The sequence below is a fragment of the Arvicanthis niloticus genome, chromosome 2 (assembly GCF_011762505.2).
Source record: "Arvicanthis niloticus isolate mArvNil1 chromosome 2, mArvNil1.pat.X, whole genome shotgun sequence".
Lineage (NCBI taxonomy): Eukaryota > Metazoa > Chordata > Mammalia > Rodentia > Muridae > Arvicanthis > Arvicanthis niloticus.
The window spans coordinates 123,515,859-123,534,241 of record NC_047659.1 but is presented as its reverse complement, the minus strand read 5'-3'; positions in this window follow the sequence as shown (position 1 = coordinate 123,534,241).

The window sequence follows — 18,383 nt, the reverse complement described above, 5'->3', positions numbered from 1 at the left end:
CAAACCTAAGACAGGAATTCAACCAAATGGCTGTTGAGTATTCAGAGACAGGAAAGGGAGGCTGGGAGTTCTCTGGGGAATTTCCATTTTTGTCAAAGCACAGAACATATGAAAATCCACAAGGGTAGAAGAGGGCCTTGTTGCATGAGGGAAAGAATCTCTGAGTGTTATCATAGGCATTGTGGAATGGAGCAGCTTCATGTGGGAAGTAGGCTTGAGTTGGTTGTCCTCTGTGCATGTGTTTGTAAAGACAGTGTGCATATTATGACAGATTGTGTAACTAAAAAGAAAGTCTACACCATGACAAGAGACAAAGAAACTGAATGTGAACAGTACAATTGGATCCACCTTTTTGGATTGTACAGCTCAGCCGTGTCATTTTTCTAGATCTATGCTGCACATGTGAAATGTGAAACAAGGCATACATGTGAGTTTGAATTTTCTAGTGTTTTTTCAAGTGGAAAAAGACCACTCGGAGCATAGCTTTATGAGAGGCTATTTGCCTAAAGGACTTGAGGCCCAGGACTCAAGTCCTGGCACACACAACCCAAAATACTTAAAAGCCTAAGTGGAATTATGTCTCAATATATTTTTCTTTCCTGATATTGCAAATTACATTCAATTCAACATCTCATCAATATGAAATTTTAATAAAATGCAATACATTCTAATTTATTTTCTATTCTTCCTGCTTAGGCTTGAATGCCATGTGCATCACATCTGGTCATTTGAACAGCTAGCATGTACTGTTCATCCTGACAAATATGGATGTTTAGACTCCAACTATCTAATTTTTTATCCATGGAAAAATGTAAAAGGATTAGGGTATCTCATTTTATTCTCCCTCCTCACATACCAGAATCTATCAAGGTTATCCCCAACATCATATGAGCTGTGACTCCATATGATAGTCCACACACAAACCTAGCCCAGCAAGCGTTTTATCAATGTCACTGGACTTAAAGGTGAGAAATACCTCATGGTCAATTGTGAATTGGAGAATTCTTTGCATATTTGTGCCTCAAAGCAAGCTGAAACTAAAAATACTTCTTGGTTAGATAAGGAACATTACCCTGAACTGAATGGATTTCAGGACCACGGACAGTACACAACTGTACAAATGGGAGCAGGCAGGAGAGTCCAAGACTCCTTTGTGGTTTCCATCTTGCTGATTGATCCCCTGAGTTTAGTTCCTAGAACTCAATAAAAGTCAGTTATACTGGCTCACATCTGTGATATAAGCATTCCTACAGTAAGATAAGAGAGAGGGGAAGATACTAGATAACTGCCTGGAAACTCATAGACCAGCCAGCCTGGAGTGGCAGACAGTATAGTAGAAGCTATTTCCTTATAGTGTGTAAGGAAAAAAGAGTACCAGCACCAATATGTGTTCTCTAATCTGTACAAATGTGCTGGGTCTGTGTGCTCCTATATTGCACCCTCACCAACACACACACACACACACACACACACAGAGAGAGAGAGAGAGAGAGAGAGAGAGAGAGAGAGAGAGATACTATTTTATGTTTTATATTAACTTTAAAAATTGTTTTATTTTTTAAATTTTTAAAAATTTATTTCTTTATTTATTTACTTTAAACTCCAAATTTTATTCCCCTCTTGGTCTATCCTCCAACTGTTCCACATCCCATGCCTCCTCCCCAACCCCCCATCTCCACAAGGATGTCGCCACTCCCCACCCCACCAGATCACTAAACTCCCTAGGGCCTCTAGTCTCTTGAGAGTTAGGTGCATCTTCTTTGACTAAACCCAGATCTGGCAGTCTTCTGCTGTATATGTGTTGGGGGCTTCATATCAGCTGGTGTGTGCTGCCTAGTTGGTGGTCCAGTGTTTGAGAGATCTCAGGGATCCAGGTTGATTGAGACTGCTGGTCCTCCTACATGGTCACCCTCTTCCTCAGCTTCTTCCAGCTTTTCCCTAATTCAACCACAGGGTTCAGCAGCTTCTGTCCATTGGTTGGGTGCAAATATCTGCATCTGACTCTTTCAGCTGCTTCTTGAGTCTTTTGGAGGGTAGTCATGATAGATCTCTTTTTGTGAGTGGTCCATAGCCTCAGTAATAGTGCCAGGCCTAGGGACCTCCCCTTGAGCTGGATCCCACTTTGGGCCTGTTACTGAATCTTCTTTCCCTCAGGCTCTTCTCCATTTCCACCCCTGCAGTTTTTTCACACAAGAACAATTATGGGTCAGACTTTTGACTGTGGGATGGCAATCCCCTCCTCACTTGATGCCCTGTCTTTCTGATGGAGGTGGGCTCTATAAGTTCCCTCTGAACTGTCAGGCATTTCATCTAAGGCCCCTCCCTTTGAGTCTTGAGAGCCTCTCACCTTCCAGGTCTCTGGTGCATTCAGGAGGGTCCCTCTACTTCTTACCTCCCAAATTTGCCTGTTTCTATTCTTTCTGCTGGTCCTCAGGACTTCAGTCCTTTTTCTTCACCCAATACCATATCAGGTTCCCCTCTCCCCCTACCCCCATTTACTTTTCCTCCCTGCTCCCTCCATCCCTCTAGCCATCAATATGTAGAAAAATGAAAATAGACTCATATTTGTCACCTTGCACAAAGCTCAAGTCCAAATGGATCAAGGACCTCAACATAAAACCAGATACACTGAATCTAATAAAAGAGAAAGTGGGAAAGAGCCTTGAACTCATTGGCACAGGGGGAAATTTTCTAAACAGAACTCCAGTGGCACATGCTCTAAGATCAGGAACTGACAAGTGGGACCTTATGAAACTGAAAATCTTCTGTAAGGCAAAAGACATAGCCAATAAGACAAACTGGCAATCTACAGATTGGGGAAAAAATCTTCACTAACCCCACATCTGATAGAGGGCTAATATTCAAAATATATAAAGGACTCAAGAAGCTAACCACCAAAAAAACCAAACAACCCAATCAAAAAATGGGGTCTAGTACTAAACTGAGAATTCACAACAGAGGAATCTCGAATGACTGAGAAACACCTAAAGAAATGTTCAAAGTCCTTGGTGATCAGAGAAATGCAAATCAAAACAACCCTGAGATTCCACCTTACACCAATCAGAATGGCTAAAATGCAAAACCTCAGGTGACAGCAGATGCTGGTGGGGATGTGGAGAAAGAACACTCCTCCATTGCTGGTGGGACTGTAAACTGGTACAACCATTCTGAAACTCAATCTGACAATTCCTCAGAAAAATTGTAAATAGTTCTATCCTAAGACCCAGATATAGCACTTCTAGGTATATATTCAAAAGATGTTCCACCATAGCACAAGGACACATGCTCCACTATGTTCATAGCAGCCTTATTTGTAATAGCCAGAAGCTGGAAACAATCCAGATGTCCCTCAACTGAAGAATGGATTCAGAAAATGTGGTTCATTTACACAATAGAATACTATTCAGGTGTTAAAAATGAGGACATCATGAATTTTGCAGGCAAATGGATGGACATAGAAAATATCATCCTGAGTGAGATAATCCCGACCCAAAAGGACATGCATGGTATGTACTCACTGATAAGTAGATATGGGCCAAAAAGTACAGAATACTGATAGTACAACTCAAAGACCATAAGAAGTTTAACAAGAAGGAAAGTCCAAGTGAGAATGCTTCAACCCCACTTAAAAGACAGAACAAAATAATCACAGGAGGTAGAGGGAGGAAAGAACCTGAGTGGGAGAGGGGAGAGGGAGGGAGAAAGGAGGGCAGGATCAGGTATGGGGGGAGACAGGCAGAAGCCCAGAGGATCAGAAGAATGAATGGAAATATACAACTGCAGGGGTGGTAGGCAGGAGTCCTGAAAGTCCCAGAGACCTGGGATGTGAGATGCTCTTAGGACTCAATGAGGGTGACCTTAGCTGAAAAGCCCAACAGTGGGGAGATGAAACCTGAAGATACCACCTCAGTAGCTAGTCATGGCCCCCCAGTAGAGAGATAGGGCCACTCACCCATTTTCAAAAATTTTGGCCCAGAATTGTTCCTGTCTAAAGGATATGTAAGGACAATATGGAGCAGAGACTGAAGGAAAAGCCATTGGGATCTGTACCATACACAGGCACCAACCCCGGACACTATTACTGATGTCATGTTGGGCTTGCAGACAGGAGCCCAGCATGGCTGTCCTCTGAGAAGCTCTATCAGCAGCTGACTGAGATAGATGCAGATATTCAAAGCCAACCATTGCACAGAGGTCAGGGATCCCTATGGAATAGTTGGGGGAAGGATTGAAGGAGCTGATATGGATGGCAACCCCATTGGAAGACCAACAGTGTCAACCAACCTGGAACCCTGGAAGCTTGCGGAGACTAAGCCACCAACCAAAGAGTATGCATGGTCCATGGCCCCCAGCTTATATATAGCAGAATACTTCCTTCTTGGGTGGGCATCAGTGGGAGAAGATGAGCCTAATTCTGTAGAGACTTGATGCTCCAGGGAAGGGGGATGCTGGGGCAAGGTGAGGTGGGGGTGAGTGGGTGCATGAGGGGTGGGGGGTGTTGGGGAGGTGGGGGAGCACTGTCTCAGAGGCACAGGGTAGGTAGGTGGGGTGAAGAACCCTGGGAGACAAATTCCAATAGATAGACAGGGCCCCCAGTAGAGACCTGGTGAGTAAACAAAATAATTTAATTTAAACAAACAAAACAGGAACACACAGTTAATGTGTGTAACTCTCACACTTACCTTTCTACAGGACAGACGTACTTCTGTTCAAAATAGGTAAGAAATGGAGCTTGCAGAGATTGCTTACCCTCAGGACTGCATAAAAAATGATGCCCAGTACACAATGTAATTTTATTCAGCCATAACAAAAAAATGAAATTATAATATTTCAGAAAATGGATGTATGTGGAAGTCATCGGGCTTAGCAAAATTACTCAGATTCCGAAAGTCAAAATACCCTCATTTCTGACAAGATCAAAACAGCCTCAAATTGTGTGTGTGTGTGTGTGTGTGTGTGTGTGTGTGTGTGTGTGTGTATGGAGAAGGGGGCTTCTACTATGTGAATGTGTCGGAGGAGTCATAAAATCAGGAGTCCATGAGAGGAGAAGAAGAAATCTTAAGGGAAGGGAAGAGGAGGAAAGAGACAGTAAAGAACACATATGACATGAAAGTAAGAAAAAGGGGGTAGAGATTAGCAAGGGTTTGAAGTGGGGAAGGACAGCAGCAGGTGGAGAAGGATAGGAAGTAAGTATGTAGGGAAATGCCACATCAAACACCCTAAGTACTACAGTGAATTTAACTTAATAGACATAACTACATACAAATGTAACTGAGGAAAAACAGTTAACTTGTTCTAGAGATGAGCAGGCATGGTGGGGCAGGTAGAAGATCTTTAGAGACACAGTCCTGGAGTGCGGGGCAGGAACTTGGAAAGCCAAGCTGACTCCAGCCTCTGCTCTCTATGCTCAGGTCCTGTGTTTGCTGCTTTCTCTGCTTGAAACATATTTTCTCTCTGCTTTGTCACCTAAATCTGTTCTCTTGCTTCAGTGAAACTTCACAGCTTCCATGAAGCCAGCTTTAGAACCCTCCCTAGAGGCCAGTTCTCGGTTCCCTACTGTCTTTCTCCACCATGCTTGGGGTAACACAGTCCTTAGGACTATAGCTATGTCTTCTGCCATTATTGAGCCCAGACTCCAATAGGAAGCCTTTCTCTACACACTAAGACAAGTCATTGATGAGTAAAGTCTGAACAGTCAACAGAACCCACATGAGTCTAGGGTGTCATTAGTCTGACTCAGTATCATTGTCTTAGGGTTTCACTCCTGTGAACAGACACCAGGACCAAGGTGACTCTTATAAAGATCAACATTTAATTGGGGCTGGCTTACAGGTTCAGAGGTTTAGTCCATAATCATCAAGGTGGGAGCAGGGCAGCATCTAGGCAGGCATGGTGCAGGAGGAGCTGAGAGTTCTACATCTTCATCTGAAGGCTACTAATTGAAGACTGATTTCCAGGCAGATAGTGTGAGGGTCGTAAGCCCATATCCACAGTAACACACCTATTCCAACAAGGCCACACCTCCTAATAGTGCCACTCCCTGGGCCAAGCATATACAAACCATCACAATCATCTATGTCTTCAAATTTGTTAGAGTCAAATCTTTCCCAACACAAACAGCACCTTCCCTCTGCTTCTTCCCCAAAGCCTCCTGAGGACTCTGGTTGGGAACTCACTTTAGTGGAGGCACTACTCGCTGGTTTGGAGAAGGATGCACACGAAATCCTTGTTTCTCTGCACAATCTCCTGGGATGACCGTGGGCCTATATTGTAGTCCCAGGATGAGAATCAAGCCCCATTTTTGGAATGTTCTAAAGAGACTCCAAAGAAAATACTCCAAAGGTTATCTAAGATATTCCAATAAAGGTCACCCAGAATGCTTGAGTGACAGTGATGGATGGAGAGAAACTCCTGCCAAGACTGACTCCTGAGTTGAGGAACCTGAGGCTGCCAAGATGTGTCAGTTCAGTATTGTCTGGAAAGAAGACCCAGAATGGATGAATGGGAGGATGTTGTGTTGAGAAGGCTGCCAGTGTGTGCCTATGTTAGTCCATTAATCACTTTAAAACTCAGAGAGGGGAAGACACCAGGTGTGGTCGTGCAGTGAGTAGGGTAGAATTGTGGCTCTCAGGTCACTCTGACCACCCTTTCTATGCACGCATCCTGTATCCAAGAGCCCTAATCACCACTCCTGGGCAGAGCCAGCCTCTGTGAGGGATCCTGTGAGGGGCCAATGACATCCCTCCACATGTGACTGTCTTGAGCATCTGTATTTTAAACCAGCTTCCTAGATGATTTTATTTAATGCTCCACAAAAGCTTTTTTTTTTTTTTTCCGAGTGAAGAATTCCAGCAACGCTAAAGATGAAAGGAGAAAAATAAGTGGTTCACGGCCACTCTGCTGCTGCTTTGTGGAGCCAACAAAGCTGGCTGAATGACTCACAGCCTTCCTCCTTTGAAATCAACCAGTTTTACAGTGTGGCTGTGTGACCCACATGTTATCATTGGGCAGGAGGCAAGTGATGGGCGAGTGTACATACCAGGAGAGCTGTGGGCCAGGGGGAGGAGTCCAGCTCCCTGGGATAAGAGAATACTGCAAAAGGCGAAGGTGAATAGGATTCGAGTTTATAACTTACAGACGCCATGTGCCTGGGCATTGGTGGGCACAGGATACAGGTGCTGAAATCATACTCTTTTTTTTTTTCACCCTCTTAATTTTTGACGAAAAACTAGATTTTTATTAGTTTCACTTTCTGGTGGACTTTGCCAGTCAATTGTAACTGAAAAGTCTACAGATGCAGACAAACAAGCGGACTCTGTGGATCCACCTCCTCTGTGGGTGGAGAGGTAGTTTATTCCTGTCAGTGAGGAGCTAAAGCAATCCTGTCCTATAGAACTTACCTGGCAGCCAGAAAAGTGTGTTTTCTTCATGCCAGCCCACGGCTCTTCTTGAGTCAGAGAGGTGGGGCAGCACAAGAGTTATTTGGTTCATGAGCCTAATGACTCCAGTTTGCTCCCCAGTGCCCACTGAATGGTGGAAGGACCGAATAGCTCCAGGAAGTAATCCACTGACCTACAAGGCACACAGTCACACATGTAACAGCAATCACATGATAGTGAACATCACACACACACACACACACACACACACACACACACACACACAAATAAAAAATGATAATTCTTACGTCAAATAGATTGTGGCCTCTGAACAAAGTTGATGCATCATCTCCTCAGGATGTGGGGACAGAAGCAGCAGGACTATGGATCTCACGAGTGACCTCCATCTCACGTTCACTGAATTTCAGAGCCCCAACTCTACCTTGAAAACCGTGGCTTGTGTGCACAGCTCTTCCCGGTGTGGACTGCAGAAGCATAAAAGCCTAAAAACAGCAGTGACCACTGTTTTTTATTTACCATCAGCTGTCCTGCTTCATCTTGTTCTGTTTCCCAGGGACCTAGCAGGAGGTTCAGACAGGAAGAAGGGGCTTTGCTGCAATGAGAAGGCAGGTCCTGTGCCCCAGGGGAGCATGAGAGCAGCTGTTTCAGCAAATGGCCTCCTGGGGGCAGCAGTGAGCAGTTCTTGTCCTTCCTTTGAGTAGATGCAGACATTTGCCTGTTTGCCCTTCAGGTTAGATAAACCTCTTTAATAAGCCGGTTGATTGTCAGAACAGTAGTTTGAGAACCAGTGGAAAAAAACAGTTTTTTGAGAAGCCCACAGTTGTCAAAGTCGCACAAGGGTAAATACTCAATTCTACATTAGGCGTGGCCAGCTGCCAGGGCAGGACTTTCCCTAGGCTTACACATCCTATTTCCCATGGGCCCCATTACTTAAATTGGTCACCAAGCCCTGGGCCTATATCAAGCCAGGACAGCACTGAAAGACGTCAGAGCTGGGCCTCAGGCTGGGGCAGCATGGAGCTGGTCCATTGCAATTTAGCTAGCTCCAAGGGCCTGTCCTGAACGTGAAGTGGCCAGAGCAAAGGACGTTATGATCTTATGATTCTGTGAGCTCTGGTAGAAAAGTGCACTGTGGCCTTGTCATATGCACCTCCTCTTTCTTGCTGCTGCCACCATGTTCCACTACTACTGAGTCCCAGCCCCAGTTGTCTTGGCTGCTAAGTAGGTTAACTAACAATGTGTACCTGTATATCTTTGGGGTATGGGCATTGGAGGGGTGCGTTCAGAGTTTGGCATTGAGAATGGGAGGACACTGGTTCAAATTCTCACTCTTCCAACTTCTAGCTGCATGACCTGGGATGGAGCTTTATCCTGCAAGCAGTGGGATTGGGAACTTCAGTTTACCTCCCTGCTTTAGACATTAAGAGAAAGCAGGTAGGAATGTCCTTACACTGGGCAGGCTGTGGACACAGGTGATAGCAATGACTGTCATTACATTACATTGCACACATAAGGGGTTCTTGTTATAGAGAGGTTGAGAGGGCAGAAGCCATTCCACGTCTGTGTTAACTGCTCTGACATCTTGGAATGAGAATCCCTCTAGGATATAGGAAATCTCTAATGTAAAGTACTTAGCTGTTGGATACAAAAGCTGGGTCATGTGAGTCTTAAGAGAAATTTCTCACTGAAAATTTCCAGAAACATTAAGGACTAGGAGTCCCAAACTAGGGCTTCCTAATCCCAGTACAACTTCGAATCCCAATCAACAAAGCCAGTGGGCAGTACACTGCTGAAGTTAGCTCACTAGCCTCTCCAGCACCATGGCTTCATGGAGCAGAAGTTGAGTGATGGAGAAGTATTGTTGTGTAGAGGAGAACAGCTAGACAGAAACACAAATTCTGTATGATCTTGCTTATAAGTGAGATCTGAAAACAAAAACATTCCAGTACAAACATAATATGATGGTCACCATAGCAAAAGAAAAAAATGGTGGTCACCAGACAGAGAACTAAAAGGCAATCACAACATTCAAAGACAAAATGATAGATCACTAGGGTTCTGGTAACTTGTGGTTTCATTTTCATTTGATTTGTTTGCTCATTAATTTCTTCAATGGCTTTACTTCAATGTCCTTTACTTCATTTTGGTCTCCTTCAGGACCCAAATATTCAAAGCATCACCAGACTCTACTGACCACGAAGAATTTATTTTAACACTGGCAACTCATTCCCACTGATAAAACTCTTGCTGGGATGAACCAAACTCATCTGTCTGTCACATGGAGTCACAGCTTATACAATGTTGGTGGGATGTCCATGATAGATGCTGGTGTGTATAAAAAATAGGGATAAAATGAGATGTTCTAAGCCTCTTAACACCTCCAGTCAGGATGAATAGACGGTAGCTCTGCAGATGAATAACTGAAATTGTTTCCCGAGAATTAAATGTGTATGACATGCAAGTCTGAGCAGGAAAGTAGAATATATTATGTTTCATTAAAATGTTATAGAGTTTTATAAAAACATGTTGAATTGAACATATTTTTAATATTACTAAAGGAAAATATATTTCTGAGACTTAATTTTATTTGTTTTTTTTTTTGTTTTTTTTTTTTTTTTTTTTTTTTTACTACTTTTAGTTGTGAATGTCATCAGAACCACAGGATTTTCCACACATGTCCCAGTTCCCAAAATAATGACCCTAAGACTGAATTATTTATGAATAAATGCCTAGGCCATAAGCCTGTACTTGTTCTCCAGCTAACTTGCACCATAGTTACCCTGTTTATTCTAATCTGTGAGTGTCACCTGGCTGGTTACCTCTTCTTAGTGTCATAAATGTGTCTCCTCAGAGTTTGGGGAGAATCTGTTTACAGTCCTGTCACTATCCCAGAGTTCCTTCCTCCCCACCAGAACTCCCACCTATTACTTCCTGCCTTTTGCTAATAGGCCATCAGCTTTTTATTGGCAAGTGAAGCTTCCATACACTACATAAGAGATTCTCTCTGTGTGTCAGAACTTGGATTCTGGGCTTTAAATCCTTTAAACAATAGTCTCTCACTAATCTATGTTCCCAGCACAGCTGTTCCACTTAAGAACCACTTGAAATTTCAAATTTGCATGCATGTCTTGTAACATATTTCACTTGGGTAGCATGGAGGTCGACAAATGACATAGGTGAGCTGTGCAAATCAAGGAATAAGATATAATTGTGCCGTTCACATTCCATTTTCTATATCTCTTGTCATGGTGTATACTTTTGTTCAGTGACACATTTGTCATAGTATGTATTCTGTCTTCACAAAACAAGTTTGCAGAGGACTACCAACTCAAACCCACTCCCATGAGGGGACTGCCCCCGTCCACAATGCCTGTGGTCTCACTCACAGATTCTCTCACTATACAACCAGGTCCTCTCCTACTGCTGTGGACTTGTGTTCTTCCCTCTGATGGCAACGGGATTTCCCTCAGAGAACTTCTCCTAACCTTTTTTAGCTATCAGACCTTGCAGTCTCAGTAAAGCTGCCTACATTCCCTGGACAGACGGATGGACGGACGGATGGTGCTTGGTGTGTGTGTATATGTGAGTGTACACGTGAGAGACAGTGTGAGTGAGTGAAGGTGGGAAGTCAGGAATGTGCACATGGAGACAAGAGGTCACTCTTGGGCGTTGGTACTTGGGTCCCATCCACTTAATTTTGAGATAGTATCTCTCATTTGGCCCAAGACTCACTGACTAGGCAAGAATGGCCTGGCATTGAACCCCAGGGATCCTCTCAGCTCCATTCCCCAGAACTGGAATTACAAATATGCATCACCAGGTCTGGCTTTCTGATGAGAATTCTGGGGAGTACACTTGAGTTCTCATGCTTGCATGGCTAGCACTTTGTAGGCTAAGATGTGTCCCAAGTTTTGATGTGTCATTTTACAGATTTTAAAATGTGGCATCTGAGAAGAGTTCAATCAGCACAGGGAAGTCACTAATGAAACATGAGCCATGAGGTGAATAGTCTCAGCTTCCCTTAGAGAACCTCCCCCAACATCACTCTTGCAGAGATCCCCCTTTCTGTTAGCTCTCTCTATATGCCAACACTTTACTTTCATTCCCTGGTTTAAAAGGAAAGCTAATTTATGCCTACCTCACGTTCATCACACATACTCTTACTGTACCTGTGTCCTAGCAGGGCTCCTTCTGTGTTGTCCTTCACTGCTCATCTAGAAATTCTCATCCTCAAACAGCCTTCTCTCTTCATTCAACTTAACAGTTAGTACCTTCCTGCTTTCATAACCTCTTGCTTTGTATTCCTAAAACACCAAGTACTCTGTCTGATGTTGTGGGCTCTGAACTTCTCCATTCATTGTTTTTGGCTAGATTATAACAAAATCCCTGGGAACATACAGAGCCATGTCTGTGTTCTTTATTGTGGTGACTTTAGAATCCAGAACAGTGGCTGGCACCTTGCAAACAACAACATTACAGATGAACAAAGGGAGAAGTGACGTACATGATTATGTCAAAGGTCAGAATACACCACTCTAGATGTTCTTACATCCTGATTTGTCACCACATCGACCTGGGACGAGAGCTACTGGTTGGCCACTGACTGGGACCACTTCACTGCTCCTTTGCTTTGAGGCTCTTAGTTCAGGGGCTCAGCTGCTGCTTTGCTGCAGGACTGTCCCTAGCGTGTAAAAGAGACTCTAATGTTGGTGAAGGAGAGGAATAATGTGAGTGGCTGAAACCGCTTTGTCCTACAACAACTAATGGAAGGAAGGATTCTTGGAGCTGGAGACCTGGGACGAGAGCTACTGGTTGGCCACTGACTGGGACCACTTCACTGGCAGCTGTCCTTTATTCTTTCTGCACTTCTGGCAATTCAGAGGAAGCAAATGCTTGCTAGTGGAACTCCTAATCAAGATCTGATGAGATCCAACATTCCAGGCAGTGCATGGATTACAGTGGGCATCTCTGCCTGAGCAATGTGGGAGCTCTCTGACTCTGCCATCTTCTTTCTACACACGATCAAATTTTTATTTCCTTTCCTCTGTCCTTCATCTTTAGAGTATAGAGGGTAATGATGCACACGTCAGGGGTCTTTCGAGACCACTACACAATGCTCATTATGCACTTGTTCATAAAAAAATCTTTTCCTAGGCCCAATCTCTTTCCTTTTCATTTCCTCAGAGGAATCATGAGATGTTTGCATCCCTGGTCTTCATGATTTTAACCACAGGGTAACCCCATCCAGATTAGCTTCCTGTATCATAATCTGGAGAGTCTGAGGGAGCATTCAGCTGACCCAGCCAAGAACTCTCTGTTACTAGTAGTGTTCCTCTCCTTCTTTCTCTTGGTTAAGACAGGAAACATTACTCCAACGTCTTTATGAAGGCATGAGCTTTCCCCTTAGCACTGCTTACACTGTGTCCCATACGTTTGGGGATGTTGTGCCTTCATTTTCACTATGTGGGCTTTCTGTTGTTTCTGTTATTGAAGTCCAACCTTAATCCATAGTGATCTGATAGGATGCAATGGATTTTTCAGTCTTCTTGTATCTTTTGAGGCTTGTTTTGTGCCCAATTATATGGTCATTTTTGGAGAAGGTTCTGTGAGGTGCTGAGAAGAAGGTACATTTTTTGTTTAGGGGGTGTATGAAAGGTTCTGTGGTTATATTAGATCCATTTGGTTCAACATGTCTGTCAGTTTCATTGTTTCTCTGTTTAGTTTCTGTTTTGATGACTTGTCCATTGGTGAGAATGGTATATTGAGGTCCTCACTATTAATGTGTGGGGTTTAATGTGTTATTTGAGGTTTAGTAATGTTTCTTTTACAAATGTGGGTGCCCTTGCACTTGGGGCATGGTGTTCAAAATTGAGATGTCATCTTGGTGGATTTTAACTTTGATGAGTAGGAAGTGTCCTTTCCCATGTCTCTTAATGACTTTTTGTTGAATGTCTATTTTATTAGCTAGTGGAATGGCTAGTACAGCTTGTTTCTTCAGTCTGTTTGCTTGAAAACACCTTTCCAGTCCTCTATGCTAAGGTAGTATCTGTATTTGTTTCTGAGGTGTGTTTTTTGTATGCAGCAGAATGATGGAAACTACTTATGCATCTATTCTGTTAGCCTGTGTCTAACTGGCAAATTGAGTCCATTGATGTTGAGAGATATAATGACCAATGATTATTTGTTCCTGTTACTTTGATGTTGGTAATGATACTGTGTGTATAATTTTTTTCTTTTAGTTTTTCCGTGAGATGATTAATTTCTTGTGGGTTTTTTTGGGTGTAGTTACACTCCTTATGTTGAATTTTTCTTTATAGTATCCTCTGTATGGCTGGATTAGTAGAAAGATATTGTTTAATTTTTGTTTTTTCATGAACTATCTTGGTTTCCTCATTTATGGTGATTGAAAGTTTGCTGGATATAGTAATCTGGGCTAACATCTGTAGTCTCTTAGGGTCTCTTAGGTTCAGGCCCTTTTGGCTTTTAGAATCTCTGTTGAGAAGTCAGGTGTAATTCTGATGGGTCTGCCTTTATATACCTTATACTATTAACGATACTCTGTTATGCTTGTAGACAGAAGCCTAGCACAACTGTCCTCTGAGAGGCTCCACCTAGCAGCTGACTGAAACAGATGCCAATACCCACACCCTAGCACTAGAGGGAGCTCAGGGACTCTTATAGAAGAATTGGGGGAAGAATTGAAGGCCCTGGAGGGGTTAGCAACCCCTCAGAAAGACCAACAGATTCAACTAACTTGGACCCTTGCTGGATCATGGGCTGGACTGAGGTCCCTGACACATATGTAACAGATATAAAGGTCAGTGTTCATGTGGGTCCCCCAACAACTGCAGTGCAGACTGTCTGTGAAATCTGTTCCCCAACAGGGCTGCCTCATCTAGCCTCCGTGGGAGAGGATGCACCCAACTCTACAGAGACCTGATGCGCCAGGGTGGAGGGGATACCCAGGGAGCCCCTACCCCCTCAGAAGAAAAAGGGAGGGAAGATTGTAGGGAGGGACTCTGTGAGGGGAGAGTAGGAGTGGAGGCAGTGGTCAGGGATAAAAATGAATGAATGAATGAATGAATGAATGAACACATGGAGGAAGAAAACCCGAGAGACAGGACAATTAGTTCTCTGCTGTAATTTTACTTTCATAAGGTTCAAAGCCACAAATCTGAGTAGCAAATGAAGGGCTGCTGGGACCTGCAGCAAATCTCTACTAATTGAAGTGAGGAGAGGAAAAGGCTGAGGACTGACCTAGGCAAAGAACTCAGAGGGATCCTCAGACCTTGGCAGGGATACTGCTCCCTGTACTGTGGAGGACGAAAAGATCCTAGTTACAGATCTCTGGCCTGTGACCCTGGAGCCTTCACTGCCAGCCAGATCTGCTGATCGCTTGCTGTATGATGCTGGCCTGCTGCCAAGATCTTTCCTTGTCTCGGTCTCCTACCTGTCTGCAGTGAGAATTTTGGTTTCTTTAAAAACTCAGTTATGTTATGCGAATATGGTTTTGTTTTAATCCCAGGTATGGGATATCGACATGCTTCAGATTGTCCACAGCCACAAACTATGTATTTGTCTTGTGCTCTAGGTGGGGTGTGATTTTTGCTAGCTGCAGTTAGTTTATGTTTAAAATTATGGGGATTCTTGAGAGGCTCTAAATGCCAAAGCCCCGAGAAGACCAGTAGTGGCTGCTCCCTATGCTACCGACCCCAATGCTGCTGATCACTGCTGCTGGGTTGGCTGCTTTTGCTATTTTTCTGATTTGCTGGTTGCTGGTTGGAGATATCCTGGCAATGACTTGGACTTGCCAAGGACTTGCCCCTAGGAACTTGACACCCCTAATCAGCAGGAAGTAATTTCAACAGATCTATACCCCCTTTCTCCTCTAACCTTCCTTTTCTCCTACCTAGTGTTGGGGTGCTGGAAGGAATTAATGTGGAATAAGGGTTGGAAAGGTAGAGGATGGAAGAACCCAACAAAAAAGCACGCAATAGCATGCCTAAACTGTCGAATTGGTAGTCTCCATTTACAGAGAATTTTCACAAATATTTGTTGAATCTTCATAGGGTCCTTCAGATAGAGGAGCCCTTATTAGCCTGAGCATTCTTGACACAGAGGGCACACTTATTACGCACACTTACTAGTGTACACAGGGCTCCACCTAGGTGCTGCCATGCTTTAAGTATGAAATACCCCATAAAGGCTCATTAGTTTCAACATCTGTTTCCAGGCTACTGGTACTGGTTTTGAAGACTAGGATCTTTAGAAGGTAAAGTCTTTTTGAAGAAAGGGGACCACTGAGAGTGGACAGTGAGGTTTTATAACCTGTCCCTTGTTTCTACTCACTCTGATTCTCTACTCTTGATGCAATGTGACCAGCTGACCTCTGGCTCCTGCCTGCAATGCTTTTCTTGCCATCACTGAATGGCTACTGTAAGAAATATCTGACCACCGTTGAGAATAGACCACTACAGACCACGCGATTCTAAGGGGGAGAAGGTTTATTCAGAAGATGGGGCAAAGGTGGGGAGAGGAAGATGGTAGAGGCCGGCCATGACCACGTGGAGAGAGAGGAAGGTGGGGGAGGGGACAGAGAGGCAAGAGGGTAAGAGAGAGAGGAAGAGAGCAAGAGAGAGAGGAGGGGGCAAGCAGCCCCTTTTATAGTGGATCAGGCTACCTGGCTGTTGCCAGGTAACTGTGGGGGTGGAGTTTAGACAGAATACTAACAGCTACCCTGGAACTGTAATCCATACTAGCCTCTTTAGAATAGCCAGTTATTTATTACAGCCATGAGCAAAGTTCTAAAATGGGTATCTACAGGTCCCCTTGGAAGACATTCCACAATGCTGGCTTTGTCAACATCTTGGATTATCAAGTGTCACTTGGGCATTCCCTACATAGATTTATGCAGCATCCACATAGGGACCCACTCCCCCTTACTTCACTAAACTGTATGTATCTTTATGCTCTGATAATTGCTCTGGATTTCACAATACAGCTGGCTAAAAGTAGCAGCTCACAAACATGACATAGCCTGAGTGGTGTTCTGTCTTGATATTTTCTCTGACAACAAAGTTAGCCTACAGCTTTAAAATTTGTCCACATTGAGATTGTCAGGGCATGGGCCAAGCACAGCCGCACACTTTCCTGAATGTAGCTGAATGGCTTCTAGCTCATTTCTCCGTAGGTTCTTTCTTATGCTCTCTCAAATGCCACAGGCTCAGGTTTTCCTGTCTGCCTTTGTGTGAGAATGTGGATTTTCACAATATTCATGGTGTATTAAACTATTCTTCAAAAGCTGTGCCACTTCTCTAGCCCACCACTTCAGACTCTTCTACACATCTCTTATAAATCAGTTCTAAATCCCTAAAGACATGATCAAACTTGCTAGACTAATGAACCTCAACTCTGGTATTAATTATCTGTATTAAGTTTTCTCTTGTTACTGTGACTAAACACTTAACAGCAAAGAAAAAAAAAAACTTAATACAGAAAAAGGTTGTTTTGGTTCCATTTTTAGGAGGTATAAGTCTTTCATGGTGGGGAGAACATGAAAGCTGGGGAGGCCTAGTCTGTGATTGCTGGTAGCATGCCTGGGTCATATCTTGACAGATGATGTAGCAAAAATTGGGGCCAAAGAGCAACCAGTCTCAAAAGCCTCCAACACAGAGTTAACAGGAGGAGGCTCCATGCTCAAACCTTTGAGGCCATGGAAGGCATTGCAGATTCAAACCCTTCCAGGACACCAAAGACTGGACCAACCATTACTGTCCCTGAGTTGTAAGCTTCTCCAGATAGAGGCTTCCTGGGTTGGACTCTCCTCCAATTCTGTCCCAAAGAAATTTCCTCACATCCCTTCATAGTCTATATGGAAAGTGAAACAATCACGTATCTGGGAAACAGAGAGAGCTCCATGCTAATGAGTCAATGCAGAGCTTCAGAGTCCCTTAATTTTGCCTTGTGCCTAAAAGTGAGCTCATGCTTGGGAGTCTCCTGGTGCTGAAGCTCAGGAATAACATTGCTAATGACATAAACCACAATTACAAAAATGTTAGGTGAGGGTCAGTATAGCCCTGGCTCTGATCCTTGCTCACTACATGACCTGAATGAATGACTCTGTGGACCTCAATGTCTTTCTCTTGGCATCAGGATGTGAAATATTAAGAAGACCTCTTTAGTTGCAGCCTCCATGACAAGGATGGTATCGGGAACCCTTGGGTATCACCAGGATCACTGATGTCCCCGGGAAGACTAAATTGGAGACGATATCCAGAACCTAAGCAGCAATGGAAGGGCTAAGAGAAGGTGGAGAACATAAGGTCTTGAGATGCCCCTTAGGAAGAGGCATCCAGCAAAGGCCACAGCCACCTAACTCCATCTGTCTGTTTTCCTGGGACTCGTTAGTCATGATGGCACCAATATACACTTCTGTATGTATGACCAGCTGGAATGTGTTCTGCCATTGTGCCCTTCCCTCTCACGCTGCCAACCTGTCCAGGTTGAGCAGGCCAGAACATGCTGTTTACCACTAGAGATCGAATAACAAAGGACCTGGGAAGCTGGAGACCTGCAGTCTGCCACAGGAGTTGAGCTGAATGGATTGCCTGCTGAGCTCGCTTGATACACCACCGTGATTAAGGATGCACACCCCTCACCCACGCTGCTGAGCTATCCTTGACACCTTCCAGACTGCTATTTCCTTGCCCAGTCTCTGGGCTGAACTGAGAAGAGACTGGGGGGCGGGGGAGGGGGGAGCTTCCCCTTTATATGTGAAAGCAAATTATTAAACTAGGGGCCTTGATCAGAGAACTTTGTCTTGGCTTCATCTCTTCCTGCCGTTCCCCGTTCTCAGCTTCTCTTACAGGTGAACCCCGTTCAGCTGTTGCTGCAGGTGGCAACATGCCATATTCAACAGTAGCTATGTGCCCACTCTCTTAATGTTTCTGCAACTCTGTACAGTTATTTTAAACTGTGAGGTAG